Here is a 23684-nt window from a genome sequence, read left to right on the forward strand (position 1 = left end):
AAGGAATGCAACCGATTGCAGGGGGGTAAATGAAAGGTATAAAAGATCGTATCGATCGTCGCCCTTCGATAGATTTTTGACATATTTTTGATCGGCACATTGAACTGGCCGCTTTGGGCAAGGGCCATTCACACGCTCCTTTGGCCGTGGGATAAAAATGCAGCGGATCTCCATCGAATCTGTTCGGCTTGCAAGCCCAAAATTGTGCGCCGAAGAGCAGAAGAGTTAAACAAATCAATACGAAAACGATGCAAATGGCAAAAGGCATGTCAACAATGCTGCCGAGTAATTGGCAGTGGTCGGCTGATGACGCTCGCTCTGATGTTGATGATTGCGCATCGCAAAGGCTACGGCGACTTCAACCTCAACCTGAACCTCAAACTGAAACTGAAGCTGAAGCTGAAGCTCCAGCTCAAGCTGAACCTGGATGTGATTGCGATCGCAGGAACTCCTCATCGAGCCGCCAAAGTGCAGCTAAACATCTGGAGCAGGCAGTGCCGAACGCAGTCGAATCGAGCAGCTCCACCCATCGCCTTCGCCTGCCCTCTGAACGCCGATCACTGATCTTTGCCGCCGCGGACACTGAGCGAAAATTTCACATTTTTTGAATATTTTTAAGCTTTGGAAATGTAATTCTCCATAACAGATTGTAAAGCTGCGCAGCAAAACAATTGGTGCATCCTCCAGATTAAATCACAAGGGTTTAGAAATCCCTTTGTCTTAAAGTATGCAACAATACATTTAAAATCTGAAAATGCGACACCTTTATAAATGATTTTTGTTTTCCTGACATCCCCAATAAAAGCTTTGACCTCTGGAACACATCACTAATGCTTATAGATGCTCTCAAATTATATTTTGTAATAAATAAATCTTTTAATTAAGTTCCAAAACAATTAGAGTTTCTTATTTTATCTGAGCTCTTACTGAATTAGTTTATACTTAGAAGAGTAAAACGATTCTCCCTATGTTTCTTACAGATTTGTCAACTCTGTAAGAAGGGAGAAAGGTACAAAATATATAGCTATAATATAAGTTAAAGTTAAAAAAACACAAAACACAAAGTTCTTTACAATTTTGTCAAGTTTCTCAACATTCGCCATATAGTTTTGTTCCGTGTGTAGAAAGCAGCGGCTTTGATCTGTCACCGCTCGCCAATCGAATCACGGCAGACGCGAGCGGCGGCAGATAAAATTATTGAAATTACATTGGCAAGACGCCGTCGATCAGGCAGAGCGTACTACGGGGACACAGGGATGGACCAGGGACAGGGGATGTATGTATATGTATGCCCAGGGAACAGGGCTAGCAAACAGCTGCAACAAACGCTGCCGCGAAACACGATCGCCAACACTTACAGCGCCGCGAGTTGGCAATAATTATCGCTTTTAGTCCCATCCCCGCCTGTCAATGTAATTCGAAAAATGTCGTCAGTGTCGCCCAGTGCCGGCGTAGTAGCTCATCATCAGTGCTCTTTGGGATCCCGGGATCCTGGATCCCCGATTCTCTGATTCCAATTCCGATCGCAATACCAAGCACCCAGATTGGACCTGTGATTTCTCCCATTCGATGATTTCGTGCCAGTTGCCAGTTGCCAGTGCACTGGCAGCAGCGCTCGTTGTTTTTAAAATGTAATCATCATTAAAATATTTATGGGTTATATCTCTCGCTCTGGCCAACGGACCTTCAACCGGAGGACTGGACTGGTCGGCTTGTAATGACCATACATAGCAATTGGTTCTCACGTTCGGGCCACAAAAAAAAGCGGGGAAAAAAAGAACAGAAACGCGTTGCCAATTTGGCGTCATCGTTCAACTTCAGCTTCAGCTTCAACTTCAAGTTGAAGCTAAAGTTGCAGTTAAAGCCGCGATACCAGCTGAATCGGCTGCTGAAGTTGTCATTGTCATTGTCATCGTCACCTGTGTCTGCATTTCGGATTTTCATTTTATTTTTATGTCTGGCAGCTGCTGAAAGTATCTGGATATCTGGAGGACGAGCATCTGTTCGAAGATCGATTGCGATTCGGGGATTTACTCAGTAATTTATTCATTTGGGTTGAGTCGTTTTCTGATTATATGTTACTAACTGTATTTAAATCTTTACATATGCATATGCATTTTAAAATAGCTTAATTATTCTTTAAGCTTTTAGGTGATCTCTCACAATTAGTTGTAATTGATCATTAAGCTTTGAGCTTAAAGTAAATTAAGAGAAGTTCATTTCAACTTACAGTCTCATATGGCTTAATTCAGTTATTCTTTTTTGAGGGTTGTAAAATAGATTTTGTCTTGTTAAACATAATTTGTGAATTATAGAATATGTTGTCTGTTAGCTATTAACAATTTAATGTAAATATTTTATTAAAAAGAACTTGTCGTCTTTTGGAAAAAAAAATACTTGTATGGTTTTCTGGCACAATCTTGTTGTAAGTTGTTATTTAATATTTAATATTTTCAAACGTATACTATTCTTAAAGAACTTTAACTTCTGACCATTCATGAGACCAGATACGACCTCCTCTTCCAGATTTTCATGATTAAAGATGTACAGTAGCTTCGATTTGTGTGTTCGTCGAGGCGTGATCAAAGTCACTGCCACTGTCACGGGCATGAGAACTGTGACCGGGAATCTTAGGATCGACGTGGTCCACCCCTAAAAAGTGGCCACTTCGATGGCTGTCTTGTCATTTTTCCCTGTTTTTTTTTTTATTTATTTATTTAATTTTTTTTTTTTTGAATGGAGGAGTCTTGAATGTTGCTGTTGTCGTTTATCAATTATGACAAATCTTTGCGCATGCGTGGCCAGCGGCGTCGTCAACGCAGCTATTTATAAACTTGGTAAAACTCCGGCCCCCCAAATGCCCCTTATATCAACATTTCAGAGCCCGACTCTTCCTCATGTGGATGTGTGTCTGTCTGTTTGTCCCATTCCGTGTTTCATTTTAATTTGTAATTATTTCTTCAGCTTTTTTGCGGCTGCCTTCCCCTTTTCCTCCCCTCTCGTATTATTTCAAACGATTCCGTGGTCGTTGTTGACTTTTCTCGAATGCCTTTGCATGTCGGGTTATTTCGAACTTCATTTGCGCTTCGGTTCGGTGACAAATAAATTAAGTGGCAGCCTCAACCAGAGAGCAGGAAAACAAGAGGCGAAACCCAAGAAAATAAAGACTGCCCCGGGGCTCTGCCCAGTATTACAACAATATCATCCAGTCAGCAGCAACAAGTGGCTATCCTTGGGAGTTGGGTAGACTCGACTAGGAGATACCATAGGGTTTGAAGAAGTTTCAGAAACGCATGTTAAGCTTGCTCCCTTTCTTGTTTTATAGTTATATGAATACTAATTTAGTGTAGTTATTAATATTGGTTTCAGATAAAAGGATTTCAAAAATTCTACATGGACTTATCTCATCATGTCCTCATCATAATCTGATCCAATCGGCTTTTCATTTTCAAATTTGTTCCCTTTTTCTTGATCAAACCATCCATGCTTTTAATTTCGAGTTCTACTTACACCCATCAGTGCCTACAGAGTTCAGTATACACAGCCATGTCGGAGAAATAACACACAGGAAATTGCTTTCTGAACAATACAAAAAAAGCCAAATTTAGTTTTAAGAATAAAGTGATAAATAACATTTTTGAAAAACACTTTCTTAATAAACAAAACCCAACAAACAACATCTCTCGTGTGTACACCATCACAGGAGCTTCTATACAAATGCTTACTAAAAGGACATAAAAGGAGATTGTACAAAAAACCCGGTTAAACCATGCCCAGGAGTAAGTAAATAATATTAACCCAACTTTTTCTGGCTATGTAAATATATGAATTACATTTCAAAGCTTGCTGACTGAATGTGATTGATACTTTGTTCTGGCTTGAGAACGTATACTTCAAATTCCCTGTTAAACACTTAAACCGAATGGCAAACAAGTTGAGTGGAGGATCAACCGTATCATGCAGTGCAGTTCAGTTCTCAATCAATTATCGACTGGACAAATGGTGAGTAGTAACCAAACAATTATTTATTAAAATACTTTATATTTATATATTTTGTATTCCAGATGGCAAGCACTTGAAAGTTCGAAAATAGATGTCCAACAAGGAGGATACTGGAGTCAGCTACTGAACTGCACCACCAAAACTAAAACCATCCCACCACTCTATTGGATCTTGTCCCTGCTCTTCGTGTCCGGCACTATTATTTGTTAACACAAAGACACTAACAAAAATACACTTGGCAAAAAAGAAAACTATGGTCCTCATTTAAAATCCACTTAAATAAGTCATTCGACTTAAAAAATCTTCATTTAAAATCCAGGATATAGCGGGAATACACTTAAAATAAGTCATTCGACTTAAAAATCATAATTTAAATACAAAATGGGAAGTAAATTTATAGCGCAACACAATCTAGTTGAGCATACCCAGCTTATTTCCAGATACACAACATAATAATCACAACAACTAGCTGCAATTAAGAGTAAGTCTCTGGTTTGCTGGAGCTTAAGAACGCCCCTTTGAGATTTATTAAACGCTCGGTGATTGGAGGAAGGTAATTACTCATAATGGCTACACAAAAGGTGAAATAAATAAATGGTTGACTTGTCAATGGAGTGCTCAAAAAACAATCAATGGAGTTTAAAGATTAATTGTTTTATATAATTTATTTATTATTTCGTTTTTTTTTCACCACGTGAATTTTTTTTAAATGCCTTCCTGATATAAACTTTGCAAATCGGATTGTTTTTACATTTTTGAAAGCAATCAACCGTTTTTTTTTAAGTTATTTTATATCTATTTATGCTTATACTTAAACCATGTTATTTTTTATATTATGTTTTGCACATATTATTTAATCAATCCAAAAACAAAGTAGGATACAGATCTGTTCCCCTAATTTTCAGAGGAGTGCTTGTACAAGCCATCCTAAAAATTATATTTGGACTACTTTAGTCGTGAAACCTCACACATCTGGAGTGTTAAAGTTGCTTTGCTCAGGAAAACTACTTCTACTTCTCTCACTTAGCCCTTTTAGTCACCATTGAAACCCACACACCACACCACACAATAGCACACAACACCACCGACAACTCATCCACTCAATCAAAGGACCGATTCTGCCAACTTGAGGCCAAAATCAGCTGCTAGTGTTTAGGGCCAACGAAGGTGCATCTTGGCCAAGTCGTTTATTAATTTGGCATGTGACAAATTGTGCGTTGGCCAGCAATTAGAATTGTGCTCGGCTTGACGGACAAGTTTTGAGGATTCGCCGAGTCCCAGAGTAACTTGCCATCGCTTTAGCGCTGATTTAACAAAATTTCACTGCCGAGACACGTACAAAACGGCTTCGATCTCTGGCATTCTGGGATTTCTGGGATATTCTCAAAGAAAGGAAGGAGGAGGATGGGAAAAACGGAGGACGAGGACGAGGAGCGTCAACAGACGACAAGTGGCACTTTGGCGCATTAAGAAAATCTGTACAAGTGTCACTTTGGCACACAAACACACAGGAACAGAAGCAACCTCGCCAGGAGGAGAGCAACTGTCAGCTGGAGGAGATCGGGGAAATAATGGAGAAGCCCCGAATGGAGGTGGGCTGGCTGGTAGAATTATAACGCCAACGTTCCGGTCCCCCAGTCAAATGCAATTCCACTGCACAGCAAGGATTATGCTTGCCTTGTTTAATCACCACAAAAAAATTCAAAAAAAAAAACGAAAAAAATGAAAAACATAATACGAATTTGTCCAGTCATCGGCATTATTTAATGAGTTGCCAACAGGTTGCCAGGCAAAGCCAAGCCAAGCGGAAAATCATCGGCTTCAGGCTGAGGCCTTTGGCTCTGGCTCTGGCTTTGCCTCAGCCTTGGCTTCATCTGCAGTTTCAGCTTCAGTTTCAGCGTCGGTTTGAGGTTCAGGTTCAGGCTCGGACTCGAACTCGAACTGGGATTCGGATCCATATTCAGCTGAGTCAGCGCCGCAAACAGAAGCCAACAGCCAAGTCCGTCAGTCAGTCAAGCGGCCTACGCCCGTAATAAAATTCAGACTTGCTGATTCCAAATCCGAGTCCAATACCATCAGCTGAACCAAGTTCAAAGCAGAAAGTCCAGGTGCACCGGGAAAAGTATCGGGAAGCATCTCGCACAAGTTTTTCAAATCGAAACTTTTTTTTTAACTATACGGAAAGGGCTACAGAAATCACTAAATCAGTTAAAAAAAATATCTCTAAAAGTATGCTACATAATTTTTTTTACCCCTAATGTAGTAAATTAAAGGTTGAGAGGTGTCCTTGTATTATTATAGCATACTTTTAGACGCCTTTTTTAAAAATAGTTTTAAGCGATTTCTATGTTTTTGAAACGGTTTCGAAGTCTAGGACATTTCAGTAACTTGGAACATTAAACAAAAAAAAAAAAAAAACGAATACCTCAAATTGTTTTAATTATAATTTATAATTAATTTTTAAAGAGAAAAGGTTTTGCGTTTCAGTGCTCGATTAAATGGATAACACTCTTTTTGAAAGGCATGTTATGGCCATTTCTACCCAATTTTGAGCAACATATTTTTGCTCAGTGAACGAGAGCAGAGCCTTCAGCCTGCGCCATGCAAATGCAACTTGTTGGTGACTCTGCCGACACTTGACTTACCCTCTGCCGGCGTCGCAGTCGCGTCACAGTCGCGTCGCTGCGTGTAATGTCAATTTGACAGACAAACTGTCGACCGTTTGAAGCGTATGCAGCTACTGTCTACCAGCCACCGATTATGATTTGTTTGACGTTGTGCGCTTCTCGTTCACTCACCGGGCATGTGGGTTTGGTCTATTAAGAGTTTTTGGGATCGGGGCGGAAACGCATTTTAAATTTGTAAACTTTAAATCCACTCAATAGAATGGCAGTAAAAGTCTGTTAAAATTCGTTTACACAACAGTTGTGCTCCTGTGTCTTTGTTGGTTTTGTAAGAAATGTTCTAAATATTAAGACATTGTCAAAAGAGCTTTGCCAGCTGAAAATTCTAATCAGATTACCAGTCCACATTTCAATAGCAAATACATTTAAAAGGATTCTAACGATCTGTTAGCTTCAAGTCTTTGAGAGAATCTCTATAAAAGATCCTGACAATCCCACCCCTTTGGCAGATCTATTCCCGAACCGATTCGAGGCAGAGGACCGGCAGTTTGCCTACCGTGGGCCACCACTTCAACTGGAGAAGTACTCGAAGTGCCACTCCACTTGGTCTTGGGGATTACACTTGTATGGTAAACACACACGGACCGATGTACACAGAGAGATGTCTGGCGTTGGCATCTACAGCATTCAATAAAGAATGTTTGCGATTTTTATCTTGCGGCCGCCGCGCGCGCCTCGCATTCGAGCCCTCTCACCCCGACGATCGGTGATCGGAGATACAAAATACAAGATACAAGATACACACACGAACCCTCTGCGGATCACCCTGGAGTATCTCGCGAATGCCCAGAGATCCCACATCCAGCGATCCCCATATGGAGTGCTGGCCCCTTGGCTTAATACTCATAATTGATTAAAAAGAAAATTTCCATGGCATTTATGCGTACCACGCCACTCATACATACAATGTCGAGTTGTTGACAGCCTCCGATGGAGTTGCCCAAGGGGCGGGGTGCACTGAGAGAAATTCGAAAACGAATTAAAATCAATTTAAGAACCCAAATGCAGCAGCTTAGAAAATTTTGTGGGGTGATTAAATTAAATAAAAAACATAAGCTTTTAATTAAATACGTTGAGTTCATTTTAAACCATTTATTTTTGGTTTTCTTTTGTAATGAAACCATCAGGAAACAAATATATTGACTTTTTTCACCTATATAAATTATTTCAAAACCCTTGTGATTTCTGTAGAGCTATTATTTTTATGTGTGGGGAATATTTTTATACCCTTGCAGAGGGTATTATAATTTCAGTCAGAAGTTTGCAACGCAGTGAAGGAGACGTTTCCGACCCTATAAAGTATATATATTCTTGATCAGCATCACTAGGAGAGTCGATCTAGCCATGTCCGTCTGTCCGTCTGTCCGTCTGTCCGTCTGTCCGTCCGTTTATATGCAAACTAGTCTCTCAGTTTTAAAGCTATCTGCATGAAACTTTCCCAAAAGTTGTCTTTCTATTGCAGGTAGTATATAAGTCGGAACGAGCCGGATCGGACGACTATAGCATATAGCTCCCATAGGAACAATCGGAAAAATAAATGAAAAAAAATTATAACTTTGCTGTTTTTTAATTTTTTGTTTAGTTCTTCGACATATAGTAATGGTAAAATATTTCCGATTTACGGTTTAAATTTCATCAAAATCGGACGACTATAGCATATAGCTCCCATAGGAACAATCGGAAAAATAAATGAAAAAAAATTATAACTTTGCTGTTTTTTAATTTTTTGTTTAGTTCTTCGAGATATAGTAATGGTTTAATATTTCAGAATTACGGTTTTAATTTCATCAAAATCGGACGACTATAGCATATAGCTCCCATAGGAACAATCGGAAAAATAAATGAAAAAAATTATAACTTTTCTGTTTTTTAATTTTTTGTTTAGTTCTTCGACATATAGCAATGTTTAATTATTTCAGAATTATGGTATAAATTTTATCAAAATCGGACGTCTATAGCATATAGCTCCCATAGAAATAATAAAAATATATAAAATAACTATCTAATAATTGAGCTGCAAATAATCATAGTTTCAATGTTTTTTTTTAGCACATACTCAAGTAAATCATAATTTAAATGTTTTCAAAAGTATTTAATTAATGCAATAGCTGCAAGGGTATATGAACTTCGGCTTGCCGAAGTTTGCTTTCCTTCTTGTTTAAAATAAATCAATAAGTTTGCAATTTATAGTTACATTTATAAACATTTAATAAATCAAATCAAAACAAAATTAATTATATTTATTTGACACCTGTTCTTGGTAATTACACAATTCAAGTGACTAATGCATTTTATTTAAGAATTAAGGAATATATTTCATAGCTTCAATTTAAAAAAAAAAAAATTTCCCTTATAAATACCAGTATTTTCTCTCACTGTAGCGAAAGGGAGTTGGGGCCATGGTCTTCTGCTTTGTTCGGGAGTTGGCACTGCTGTTTTGTGGCTGCTGGGAGCGCGTTCTTTGGTAGTAGTTGTCGAAATGTTTTTATTTGTTATCGATTAATCGCTTGAATCAACAGGCCAACAGTCGTCGCGGTTGTACGGTGGCAGTTGTCCGATTCTGAATCTGAATCCGAAGCCAAATCCAAATCCGATTCCCAATTTCGATTCAGATTCAGTCCCCTTTGAGATACTCGAGTATCTCACAGATATTCGGCTCTTGGAAATGTTGCTGTGTAATTGTTTTGAAGTCTCGACTCGCAGATTGGTAGCAGACTGGCTGTCAGCCAACTTGGCCCCCAGACCCAATCGCAATCGCCAGTCCAAGTCCAAGTCCCAATCCCAGTACAAAACCGAGTCGGGGGTTTCGAAGCCAAGTCAGCCAGCGATTTGCGGGCCTGTCAAATCGCTGATTGATCGATTGTTTGCACACGTTTTTGTGAGCGCATTTATTGAGTATTTTATTAATTTCAACTGATCGATGAGCTTGCCGCCTGTTACAATTGCCGCTCTTTTTCCTCGTTTAACTGCTGGTCTTTTTAATTGCGTGAAATCGGAATAGGGGGTCTTGAGAGGAGGGCTTTTTTTTTGAATGGGCTTTTGGACGGGTGTTTTTGAAAGAAAATACTCATATAATACTCATTACTAATAAGGAATAAAATGCTACAGCACACAACTTATTTAGTTTAAATATTCAAGTACTCTTTTGAATGTTTACTTTAACTTATGGCAATACATTTAAAACGTTTGTCTCGGAAACATTTGTGTTTTAGAACACAAAGTTACAAGGTGAAATATGATTAACATATATATGATGTACATACATGATGCTGCCTCAAATAGTCCAATTTTAAATCCGACTGGGTTCGGTTTACCTTCCGAATCTCGATTTATGTACTGTTAATGTTGGAATTAAAACCTATCATTCATACAAGTCAATCTAGCTATTTTTTTAAATTGCTTAGGTTTCTCATTTATATTCTAAAACCACTTATAAGCAAATATTGTTGGCCATTTTGAACAATTTATCCCTATGAACAAATTTAAAATGTTGTTTCTGGCTGGAAATTTTTTTTATATATTTTTTAAGTAGATCTATTTTATTCTTTTTTGTTTTATTTTTCCAAAATAAGATGAGAAAAAAGTACTGACTAAATAAAACACCATTTATAATGGTTGCAATCGCTAGACGTTCTGTAGTTAGAGAGTTCTATAAGAAAATTCTCAAAAAAAGGGTCTTACGAATACCTCGAAATCGATTAGGGCGGCAACAGGTCGATAAGATCCGAAAGAAGCTATAGGGCTCATAAGCTAGAAGCTCTCGAGGGCCTAAAGACTTCTGCGAACCGATTGATTGTGTGTGGCTTCCATTGAAAATTGGCTACCGAGCGACCAACTAGATCATAGGCAAGCCCGTCGTGTCGATCGAGGGCCGAGATAACCGCCAGTTAGTTGGAGAACCTTTCGGTTAGTGGGCTAAGCTTGGAGGCGACAATGTCGAGCACCCGAAACCCGCTACAAAAACGCGGAAAAAACGTATTAAATACAAATTTCCTGGTAATAAAACAGTGAGACAACTGGCCACTGGCTGCCAAAATAAAGAAATAAATCTCAACGCCCAGAGGGCCGGGTTCACAAAAAGAGACGACGAATCCGAATCCGTATCGGAATCGGAGTGACTAACGTATAACTCCGCAGCCAGCCTTTATTGTTGTTACTTTCGTGTATTTCCCTTGTATATCAGCGTGTAAATCTCGCTCACACACCAGATGAAATACGGAGACTCGACTCGACTCTCGACTCGGCCCAAAACCGAACTCTCAAGTCAACAGAATTTTTATTGGAAATCTGTACGCAGAAATAGTCATCATCGCATCGCATCGCATCCCCGCCATCGCCATCATCATAATGATCTTTGGATTGGGATTGGGATTGGGATTCGGATTCAGCCGCATCTTCATCTGCCGGCCGATCTTTTTCTTGTTTCTGATGTCTGATGCCTCAGATGCATATCGCTGTTCGCGCTGGCAATAAAAACATATATGAGCTGTTGATGACTGCATATAAAAATTATACGAAACTGCCAGCGAACGAGCCCTCGGATATACGGTGATATATGTGTGCCGATGCAGTTGACTCCTGGACTCCTAAACCCTCATATACCCATGTCGAGGAATTCGGGAACAAGGCCTCGGAAATTCCCGAAAAAAGCAAGCGCCAATAAAAGTCTGATCGAAGATCGAAAAGCGCCAGGGATGGCAAATTGTTGGGAATAATACGATAATATAAATAATATTATAAAATACTTCACAATTATTCAACTAATATTTATTAATATATATAGTACATACTTATTTATTAATGTCTTTAATATAGCTTTTTGAATGTTATAAATCTCATTCGTCATAGAAAAACATAAAATCATACATATATATATATATTTATAAATCTCTAAGTTTTTAATATATTTCTAAGCATTTCTATTCATTTCCATAAGTTTTTTATATTTATTTTTTGTTTTTATATATACCCGATGAATTGTTTAGTGAGTTCAACCACTAGGAACTCAACCGAAACCGCAATGAGCAGAACATATGCTATCGAATTGCCGCTTTCATTGATAGTACTGTAGACCACTTTGGAGGGGAAACGAAACCGCAATGAATCTAATCCCATTTCGCATTGCCAAACCAACTGGACCTTGGTCAATGCATTTTTCAGTTTGCAGTTTGGTCTTCACTGGCATTTAATTGCTATAATTTTTCAATTGCAACAAAAGGCAGCCGGAGACAATGAGCCAAACAAAAGGGTCTGACAAATGCGTATCCAAATGGGAATCGGTATCCAAATCGGAATCCAAAACCGAGTGCATTCAGGCAGGTGGATAATGTGAGAAAGAGATAGAGTGAGAGAGAGAGAGAGACGGCTGAGATTTCCTGAAATCAAATCTAGCAAATCAGACCGAAAACCAAACACCGAAAACCAAACTAAGACCGATGTGTCTGTCTATGGCAAAATGCTGGTTGTCAGCAGAAAACTAAAATTTTAAAAGCTCTCCAGGGGCGGCAAAAAAAGGAGGTGGGTGGATTTTGGTGGGCGTGGGGTTGAAAAGGGGGAGGGGCAGCGGAAAAGACAGGCGGCGGAGCGTGCCATCAATATGGCAAACGACGACAAACGCAAACTTAGAAACGACTGAGTGAATCGACGATGGCAACTACTACGGTGACGGCATTGAACAGAAGGCATAGGTATCCATCCCAGTGACACCCCCTTCCAACTTCCCCCTCACCTCGCAAACGGTATGCTCTAAGATACAGATACACACATGCACTGGGCGAAAAGTCCACTTTCGAAAGGCTTGAAACAGAAATTTAAACGGAGATTTTAAAAATTTCACCAAAAAATATTATTTTGTAAAATATATTATCGTCAGCTTACAATAATAATTTAAGAATTTATTGTAAATATATTAATTATTAGCTATTATTTTTGAGTTCATAATTTTATGTGCAACATATGATAAATGTAATATATCGTAATAAATTAGATTAGATTATATTTTAGATTCTGAAATGATAGTCGGCTCTCTAAAATAAACTATTAAATTGTGATTTCGGGAAGCGAAAAATTACGGAAATGCTGTCGAATTTTCTCGCTGTGCTGCGGCTGGATCGGCCTTGCTCCGCTCTGCTTTTGGCCAGGTCTAAACCTAAACTGCTGCCTCAGTTGGCAGCCAGTTGGCTGGGTGTACAATTACCTTAACGCATCGACAATTATACGAATGGTTGGCTGCTGCCACTTGGGCCTGGGTCTTTGGCTTTGGCTTTCGGCCCGGAGCAGAGCAATCCGGCCAAGAAAAATATGGGTAGTTGGGTATGTGGGTATATGGGAAAGGAAGGGGCCAAAAGGGTGGAGCGGTTTCAGCCGGCTGTTTTGGACCAGCCCATCAGGTGCGATATGCGATACGCAAGCGACGCGTCGACGGTTGAGACAATTGCGCCACAAAACGGTTGCGACTGGATGCCCCAGAAGATTGTCTGCCCCACTCTTGAACCACAACAAGAAGACTACGAGCAACCACCGCCCCCAAAAAAAATAAAAGTAGAAGAGTGTTCCGAACAAAAAAGAAAATAAAACAACATCTATGAGGAGCAATTTGAACTTCACTGAACTCGTCACCGAAAGGAAAAGAACAAAATTATTACGAGAAAATGGGAAAACCAACAGAGAAAAGCTCTTATAATCAATGGTTGTTTATGTTATTTAAATTACAAATTACTTCTAATGCAAGCAAAACAAAAAAGCTGTTTACTCATTTAAATTAAATCCAAAATTCTAAACGGTATTACAATTATTGAATTAATTTTAGGGCATAATATAATAATTCGATTTATACTTATGATTATTGTATGCCTTTTTATTTTTGTTTCCATTGTACATAAAAACTGAATTACTCTAAATTAATATAAAAGTTGGGAAAAATTATCTAAGTTATTTAACTTTTATATTGGTTTCAAATGTGATATCCGTTTATGAATTTAACTCATATTTTCTGACAATGGACAAAATTGTCATTTCCTTTTAAATTATGTTATGTGTTGTTCTATTTATTTTATTGAAGATTAGCTCCTTGGTTTCATTCACATTCAGTTTCATACAATTATTGCTTTTATCAAATTTGTAAAGGTACGATGGTACTTTATTACCTTTTGGCGATTTTAATTGTGTGGCTACAGTGGGCGAAATACCGTGGTTGCCAAGGACACATCTGCAATCACTGTGTGGCTTCCCCCGAAATAAAAACCACTGATTGAATCGAGCCAGGCACTTGGGGCAATCCAAAAATGATTCCAGGGGCGGGGGATTGACAGGGGGCGTGGCACTGCCTGTGGCATTCATCAACCGAAATATATTTATATACATACATATATGTATATATATCTGTATAGCATCCATCCATATGTGGGTGCAGATTGGATTAAATTGTATTGAAAACTTTTGCGCGCCCACAACAGAAAAGATGGTCTCTCTCTCTCTTTTCGCCACAGTTTAGCCATCTCTTTTCAGAGAGAGACGGGTAGATGGGTAGATATCCAGCGAAAGGATGCAGGCTCTATTTACTTTTTAATTGGCAAAATTAATGCAATGCAATGAAACGAAGCCCGCCGCGCGATGATACGGGATATGGAATATGTGGGGGATATCTGGTGGATATGGGATTGAAGGCAGCCAAATCGGAATAAGATGGTGGTGCGATGGTATCGTATCGTATCGTATGAAACGCATTCGAGGAGGGGGTTTTGGGATTCCGAATCGAATTGGGGTTGTTCAGTAGGATGGTTTGGGGGCCAAAGCGAAATGCCAACGGCACTTTGTTGCTGTTTTGCTGTTTTGTAATTCTTAGAAATTCAATTTTCAACTTAAAAACCCAACACTTGCCATCTCGCTCGCAACAAGTGATTAAGTGAAACCAACAACAAGAACAATAATACCAAAACCAAAACAAAAACAAAAAGAAGAAGACCAAGCTGAGCACATGCAAAAACAAAAACACAAACAGAAGAGTAATAAAAAAATAAAAGGAAATCAGAAGTAAATATCAACGGTGGAAATCGAAATTGCAAATACTCTTGGGATATATGTATCTTAAAAATATATATTGGCTTTAGCACTAGATTTTTAAAAACACTGGATTACCTTAGAGAAGTCCAAACTTCTATCGTATTTTGACACATTTGTTTTTCAATTTTTATTTATGCAATTTCATAAATGTTTTTAAAAAAGTTAGATATATTACTTGAGAATTTTACAAAACCCTGAATAGTTACATAATTAAGATAGGTCGGTAATGTAAAACAAATAATAAAACCAAATGAAATGTTATATATTTAACTAATTTCTTTAAGATACATTTATTATAGAATAAACCCCATTATACTTTAATAAATTATAATGTGCAAAAAATAATATTGCAGTAATTAATACAAATTAACTTATTTTCTTTATTTTTTTTTGCATTTTCCAGAGATATCCGAGCTTCTGGTAAAATTGTAAATACCCTCTGTGAGATCATGAAAAAAGCAGGCGAAGAGACTGAAATGTTGTTGGCGGCGTCGCGGTTTTGATCCACTCGCATAATGATAATGAAGATCATGACGATGACGATCTGGGACGACGTTTTGGCATTGGCATTGCCCTGCGATCTCGGTCCGTCCGTTTGTCCGTCTGGCAGTCAGTCATTCAAGCAAGTCAGTCACACATATTGAAATAATTATTATCTGCATTTCGAGATCGGCACAGCGCGACTCCGGAGCATCGGCATCGACTTATACTTCGACTCGACGTTCGGCATTTGGCCCCACAGCCACGGCAAATTGAAGGCCATACAAAATCAACGCATATTGCACACTGTCAATCCAACATCTCTGGCACATGTATTGAGAAAAACGGAAAGCCGCTGGGGGATACTACACCGAGAGAAAAAAGTACGTAATCTATCATTGAATTTAAATGCTATCATACATGATGAGTTTATAGTAACTGAGACCTCGCAATTATGTTCAATATTTTTGTGATCATTTTAAGCAGATTTTTGTGTCTATTCATATTCTTATTCTACAGCTTGTCCCTTGTAATTCTCAACTATTTTTTCGGAAGAAAAAACCCATTATTGCCGTTAAAAAATAGCCAAGCTGAGGGCTTTTTTAATATTTCCTTTTTTAAATAATATTAGGATCATTAATTGCCTTAAGTCACTACTAAAGAAGTTTATAAAATTTAAGTCACGGCAGATTTAAGATTACTGTTAATTTCGGGATTTCTGTGATTTCTACGATTTTACAGAAACACAAAATTGTGTTTTATTTCTTTAGTTCTTATTTAATTTTGTTCAGTGTACAAAAAAGTGAGAGAGCCAGTTACGGGCACAGCTCATTAGCACAGTTCAGCTCCTGCATCCAGAATGGCACTCGCTCTCTCTTTTCTTTTTACGCTCCTTTCAAATATCCCCAAAAGGAAGTGATAATCCTTTGACAAAGGCAACCACTCCCACTCCCCATCACCGCAGATCCCCTCCTTCGAAAACCTGAGAGATTTCGCGCGTTTCGAACGCCGCGTGAAGTGAACAAGAAAATCCGTGCAAAAATAAAAAAAAAAACGAAGCGGCAACCCCTTGGCCCGTTTGGAAATTCCCCAAAGAGCCAAAGAACCGAAGAACCAAATCCAAATGACAATACTCCCCCCTTGTAATGCGACGTGTTTGCCTCAATTCGAGCATATGAAAACGGTTTATTTTGCTCGATTAAGTTGCCTTTTGAAATGCGATTCAAGGCAGCAAACATCAAATATGGGGAATGGGTGAATGGATATCCCAGGAAGCTGGAAAAGCGCTACAGGAAGCAATAAAAATTGAGCTATAGGAAATGACGGGCCCAAGATATTGAAAATCGTTTTGCCCACCGAAATTTCCTTTGATGCAGTAAAGGACATTCAACAACAATGGACGCAAAAGCAATTGAAAATGCTAATCAATGGAGGTGGCTTATAGAAAACTAGAGAAGTTGACAGGAATTCAGAAAGCCAATGAAAAAATAAATCATGATAATTGTATATAATACCATGCTTACATATTACATATTAATATAATAGCAATATAACAATTAAAACTTATACAATTTGTATAGTCATGTAAATATTGTGTTTGCTTGTTCGAAATCTAAAATGCAAAAGTTCCAAACATTAAGACACAAGTTAAAGCTTTTACAACATTATATTTCAATTATTTTTCAATATATATAAAGAGTAAAACCTACATAATACTTTGGCCTTGGCAGGAGAGTGTGGCAAAACCCTCCAAAGATTAGATAACATCTCGGGGCAATAAGACAGATCGCTACCGCTTGGTCGATGGGAGTATTTATGTAGCTAGGACAGTTACGAGCGTAACAAGCCATAAAACTTTCACCGATAGACCAGACCGATAAACATCAATGGGCGTCCATTTCCCTCAATGGGCGCAGGTAGCTGGGCCACGGTAGCCCATCGCTTTACGATCGCCATAAACCGATCCGAAAGACAGGGAAAGGTTTCAATTATGCAAGTGCGAGTACATCGATACACCGAGTGGGTTATATCCACAAGTAGGAACGATCCGACGAGTACAACCGATCCTTAGACAGTAGCCGCGACGCCATAAAAACAATTTTAAACCGGGAACCCTAGACACCGGTGATCATAAATCCGAGGAACTTTTACGAGTGCGTGCGATATTTTACGACTTTATTAGATGTCATGGTAAATATGGGATCGGATTGGATTCGAAAGGGGCAATGGATAGCAGGGCAATGGGAAAGAAAGAGGTAACGCCCATTCGGATATTGATGGGAAAGTGCTATCTGATAAAGATGTTAAAGCTGAAAATAATTCTTTAAAGATCGTTTAGTTTTAATTCAAATTTAGAAATTAATAAAAAATATTCCATAATACTTACACTACATTTTTGTATGTGTAGTCATATTAATTTTATCAAATCCAATATGAATATCATTTAGAAATAAATAAAAAAGCTAGCTAGCATCGAATCCAATTTAATGATAACTTCGATTTCAAAGTGCGATTCAGTTATGACAGTAAATCATAATTCTCTCGAGGCAATTATCCCCCTTTTCGCAACTTTACCCCCTTGATTTCACTTCTCCCTGTGGAAACAGATATTTTTCGCGTCGCCCACACAAGGATCGCCGTACTTTTTGAATCCGCTGCAAAACATCGGGCCAAAATCGCAAAACGAGGCAACAACAAGGCGGCGATGACGCCCCTCTAGGGACAATATTTATAACTTTTCTGGCGCGTCTCAATTCATTTGGGTCCCTCTGCACCGCTCTGCTTCTTTCTCCGATTTTTGCCAGAGTGTCTGCCACCTACGTAAGCGTATAATTCGTTTAGCGTCAAAAGGCAGCTCCGCTCGCAACAAAAAAAGCGAACGCAAACTTAATCAGTCACTTTAACACCCAGCAGCCGCCACTTACACACCGTCGAAAGAGATGGCCATATGCGTGGCAGAAAGAGAGGGCCCGAGAAGTGCGTGAGCGTCGAGAAAGAGATGGGGCATATGTATATGCATGCAGGGGGAAAACTGATGTCTGAAGACTGGAGGAATTGGAAGACTGGAAGACCCGGAGACTGCGTCTGTCATGGTCGATATTGCGTTGACACCAAATTTGCATTAAATGCAATTGTGAACGCAGATCTTGCGACGCGTCTCGTCTCGCATTTGGATCGGATCGGTTTGGTTCGGTTCGGTTTGGCTCACTGCAAGAAATAGAATTACCCAGGAAATAGTCTAAATAAAATATCTACCCAGAAAACATATCTATGCATAGTTAAAATGGTTAAACTTAGTTTCCAAACAAACATAACATGATTAATTATCGAGATCCAAGCTAATTGTTTCAATTAATTTTTAATATTTTTGTTTTTACATATTTTGATCGGTTTGGTTTATTATTCACTTAGCCATAAAAGTTTAAAGACATTCTTATACAAGGACGAGAATTTATTAAGTCAAAGGCTTGATTTTTAATATTTTTATAATAATAATTTATTCGCATTTTCTCGCAGTGCACTTCCCTGGGTAGTGGGTAATGCATCTTTATGGTCTATTGAGCAGGACATTAGTCACGTGGCTGGTCGTGGGCAAAATGCGACAGACACAACGCCGCGAAATATCAATTAAATCGCAGAAAATAGAAAGTGAATTCTTTTCAGCAGTCAGCCCCGCTTTGATCTTGTCTGGTTTACGATCTTCGTGGTATCGCGTATGGGTTCGGAATCTGAATCTGGATCGGGATCGGAGTCGGAGTCGAAAAGGGGCCAAATCCACTCTGACTGACTTGCAACACCAATTAAAAATAGTTTTGACACATCGCAAAGTCGCGCCATCGGGGCAATAAATTAATTACAAAATTGCCCAGAGAGAGAGAGAGAGAGAGAGAGAAGGAAAGATGGAAATGAAAGCCCTGAAGATGAACTGAACTGCATTTGGAGGTTTCCAGATTTTATGGCCATGGCTCTACGCGAATCGCGAAAAGGTGGGCGAGTGTACGTCTATATGTGTGTGCTCTCCAAAAACTCTGAAAAATCAGAAAAACTGCCAACTTGTGTGTGGGCGTCTCTCAGTCTTCCCCCACTGACTTCCCAATTCCCCATCACTCCCATTCCCTTTTTCAGGTCTTTAACACAATCCAGGAATTCAATTCCTGCACAGAGAAAAAATTTAGAAAAACTTTCTGTGATTTCCATAGCCTGGTTTCTTGTTTATAAATTTATAAAAATGGTTAATAAGACTGATTTAATGAAGATTATTATATTTGAGATTGAGAAGTACTATGTTTTGTATAACCAAGTTTTAAAAGACCCCTAGATCTTTAAAATTCGTTATTAGTTGGTGTAGATTAGTACGCAGAGAAAGCGGAGCCTTAAAATTCGACGTTTTAGGAGAAAAAACAGGGTACAACATTTTCTTAAGTAAAGTAAAACATTTTAGTTACAATTAGTAGCACTAACTTTGTATTAAAAGTTTTACTTTAAAGATTTATCAACCCTGTTTTTGCACCTCAACTTTTGCTAATTTTCTTTGTTTATATGTTTATCATAATTAATTAATTAATCTCTCAAATTTTAAAGTTCTTATCTATTGTGAGTTGGTATAATTTTTTTCTGTCTGGACAATGGCCCTATCTTTGGTGATAGTTAAACCAACTTTCTCCCCCTTTCCCCCTTTCAAATTTCCCCCTTTGTTGATGATCTTGCAGGCTCTTGAGGTTTTTTTTTTTGTTGTGGAGTGTTTGCTAGCCTGTTGTTGGCAGACAACTCAGCCACTAGGCTTGAAAGTTAAGGCGGCAGCTCAAGACGGAAAAAAGCTTGTGCTTCCTCTTTGCCGGGATTCCCATTTAACCCTCTGTTGCCCCCACCAAGTATCAGCGAAAATTCAACCTGCTGCCGCTTTCAATTATTCACACATCATCAATGAACCAGCGCAAATATATAAACATAAAATATACTGAGTTGACTGACTTGACTGCAAGCGTTTTCTTGGCCACAATTCATTGTCTGCCATCTGCCAGGCGACCTTAACCCTCCGCTGGCCCCTCCTTAACCCTGCCGCTTCCACCGTCCTTAACCCAACATCGCCGCTTGGCAAACGTGTCTGCATATTGTTTCGTTCATGTCAAATTATTGACCCGCGCCAGGCATTTTGAAATGTTTATGCGTTTTCATGACTGAGATGTGCAATTGATAAATCCCCAACTGGAAATTATGAATATGCAACGTGCCGGTGTGAATCTTTCTCAGTGCCAAGCTCCCAGCTTCCAACTTCTTGGGACCCTGGAATCCCAGTCCCAGTGGATCTTGGGGAACCACCACCCGCTGACTTTTGTGCCAGGTCGGTAGCCATTGCTAGACACGGTCTACGTTTATGCAGAGCGGGAAATTGGGAAATAGCGTGGAGGTTTATAGGCTTTGAAAAACGTATGCAACATTTGAACGAAACAAAACAATTTTTGTTTTGCAACTTTTAAATTTATTTGCATCGGTTTTACTGATTTTTATATGAATTCCCCAAACATTAAGAATAAATTTTAACTATCAAACATAAGCAGTAATCATTAATAGCAAATAGAAAACAAATAAGAAACAATTTTTGTTAGTTCAATTTTATAAATTGAAAACAAAATTGATTATCTTAAGAAGTCATTTATGTTGACACTATTTTTAATATTCTTTAAAAATGAAAATAAAATGCAAGGCATAAACTCATTCTTTAGCCAGCAGCAGCTCATCATCATAAAGCAAACAGTGAGTGCAAAAAAATGTGTCTCGCATGGTGTGTCAAAGCTTTGCATCTTTGGATCCCACTGTGCCCCCTGGCCATTTGTTTGTTATCAGGAACAAGCGATCAATACAGCAGCAATCAATATGGTCAATAAAGTTCAGCCTCGACTTTGGTAGGGGATGTACGGTGATGTGGAGAGGGGGGAGTTACTGATAGAGGGGATCTTAGCTTTTGGGACCCCAGAGAGAAGTTTTTGTCCGCCTGGAGATGCGATGGCAAACAAGGCGACGTGATGTACAGCGCTGAAACCCAAGAAGCCTGGCTCACAGATCACACTGTGTGTTGCATATGGAAATGGTGAAGATTCGGTGTGGACTTAGGGGGCAAAGAGGGGAGCCGGGAAGACAGCGGGGCAGCGGGACACTGGGACATTGGGCGTCCCGTCACCGGCTCTTGTTGTCACTGTTGTTGTCGCTTGATCGCAAATTTGCCATGGCAAGCTTGACAACTTGCAACGAGCGAGCAAAAGTGCACAGAGAACAATTAGGCTGCACTTTGTCCTTGTGACATACAAATGAAAAGATAATATCATATTCAAAATATACTGTTCTTCCTTGACATTTGTAAATGCACAGTTTTATAACAAAAACTTGTTTAAATATTGTTGCCACACAGTTGTATTGATATATTTCTATAACTGAGTGGCAACACCTTAGCTTATTTTTGAAAATATCATCAGCAATATAACTTATATAATTATCAAAGAAAAAAAAAATAGTTTTTAAATTTACAAATACCAAATAGAGTAACAATATTAATGAAATATTAATATTACAAAAAAAGTTCTTAGTGGCGTTGCCACTCACTTGCATTGCCATAGTTCTTCAACTGGGTTTGGCAACACCTTGCTTTCTATTTACAAATAGTTATATAAGCAATTAAAATTCTTTTGGAATAATTACAATATTAGTAATTTTTTCTCAGTGTCGCTAGTCGGCAATCTGGCAAGCAGAATAGCAGCGAATCAAAGAAGCAAGGTAGCAAATGCAGTCGCAAAGCCGGCACCTTAAAATAATGTTACAAAACTTTTTTGGCATGTAGCTAAGTACGGCCCTGTAACCAATTCGAAGCAACGCCATGCCAGACCCAAAAGCCCCGATCTCCGATCCCCGATCCTCGATCCCCGATCCTCTGTCCCCGATCCTCTATCCACGCTCCTCGGCAACAACAAATTGGAGATCACGGTTTTCATGTACTACATGCAAATTCATTGCTACTGTTGCTCCCTGCGATCGCAGTTGCCCGAACTTCGGGAACCCAGAGGCTCTGGAGCTCTGGGGCTACTGTATCCATAACCATAAAGCCAGAGCCAAGCCAGTAGCAGCCGGAAGAGCAGCGAGTTAAATAAACAATTCCGAAACAGCCAACTTTGCTGGAGGACTTGCAAACTGGCTGACCAAAACCGAAATTCAACCGCGAGTCATTCACAAAATAAGCTGCTGCAAAGAATTTAATGCGCTACGCACTGTGTATTTAGGTTTTTATATTCAACTTACCTTTAAAATTTAATACCTTACAAATTGTTTAAGCTATACTTTAATGTTTAATGCTTGGGGACCTGTAAAACAAAAGATATATATATATATATATATATAATGTTATATATATTAAGTGTGCATACATTATTATTTTAGAATTTAAGATTTACATTTAGAATTAAAATTTAGCTTAGCACATGTATATTTTCTTGTACAGAATTTAATTTGTGTTTAATGAACGACTTCCCCTTTAAATCAATATACCCTTTAAAAGCATGCGTAGTAGTTGCCTGTGCATTATGCAAAGTAGATAAAACTGTTTGATCGGCCTGTTCAACTATCGAGTATTCGTCGCCTTTTTTTTGTTTTTGTGTTTGGGTGGGTGGGGAATACAATTCTCGAGGGACAGGAAATCGTAGACGCCTTCTGCAAACCCATTATCCTTACCATTTTTCCCTTCCCAAAAACCCCGTAACAAAGCACGTGGCGTCTGCGAAACAACTGACAACGGACAACTCAGAGAACTCGGGGATGTTGGGGATCTAAGGAGAGATCTGGTTGCAGGACCAGAAGAACCAGGAGCTGCAAAATCTCAGACAGAAACGAGTGTGTGTCACTTGTGGCGCCATCGTATAGATGGCAATTCTAACACCCCAACTCCGAGAACTTCGAATTGTGGAATTGCGACCCAATTGAACACTTGGCGACAGATTTCACTGGAATTTTCGCACTTGAAGCAGATCCGATCGTATCGGATTTCGGTGACGCGTCTATCAGGCACCCACCACGGATCGTTTTTGGAGCACTTGCAGTAATGTAAACACTTGCACTCGGGTTTCCCATTCGCGAATTAAACTCAAACGAGCCACTTGTTGTTCTATTTCTATCCAGACATCGACTGATGAAAGCTCATGGCTCATTGAATTTGAAAACAGTTTACTGGACTTCTGCGGGAAATCGACTTACGATCAACCACTATCGATATTATCACTTGAAAGCCAGGAAATAAGCTTTAAGCTATCGATTTGTGATAAAAAAAAAAAAAATTACAGGAGAACAAACTTTTAGAGGTATGCCTATAATCAATTTGATTTTGATTGATCAAGTTATGGATCCTAGAAATGCAAATCATTTTTCAAAAATGCAAAAGGGTTTAATACTATACTTTTTGAAAAACCACTTGCCTCA

The 23684-nt window shown here is 38.9% G+C and overlaps 1 protein-coding gene and 1 long non-coding RNA gene across 3 annotated transcripts in view; one reads left to right on the forward strand and one right to left on the reverse strand.

The window, feature by feature from the left end:
- The window catches only part of LOC128260782 (uncharacterized), a 47614-nt gene extending 24214 nt beyond the window's left edge, over nt 1-23400 (reverse strand). For both annotated transcript variants that reach the window (XM_052994019.1, XM_052994018.1), the window contains exons 1-2: nt 23282-23400; nt 22515-22576 (exon numbers count right to left, since the gene is read on the reverse strand). The gene's annotated coding sequence lies outside the window, so the exon portion shown is untranslated. The remainder of the gene's footprint in view (nt 1-22514; nt 22577-23281) is intronic.
- Nucleotides 3489-4253, forward strand: LOC128260785 (uncharacterized). Its single transcript, XR_008268181.1, has 3 exons — nt 3489-3779; nt 3843-4002; nt 4065-4253. It is a non-coding gene; the product is annotated as an uncharacterized LOC128260785 (long non-coding RNA).
- Nucleotides 23401-23684: the final 284 nt, after the last annotated feature.

This window comes from Drosophila gunungcola, assembly GCF_025200985.1.
Source record: "Drosophila gunungcola strain Sukarami chromosome X unlocalized genomic scaffold, Dgunungcola_SK_2 000039F, whole genome shotgun sequence".
NCBI lineage: Eukaryota > Metazoa > Arthropoda > Insecta > Diptera > Drosophilidae > Drosophila > Drosophila gunungcola.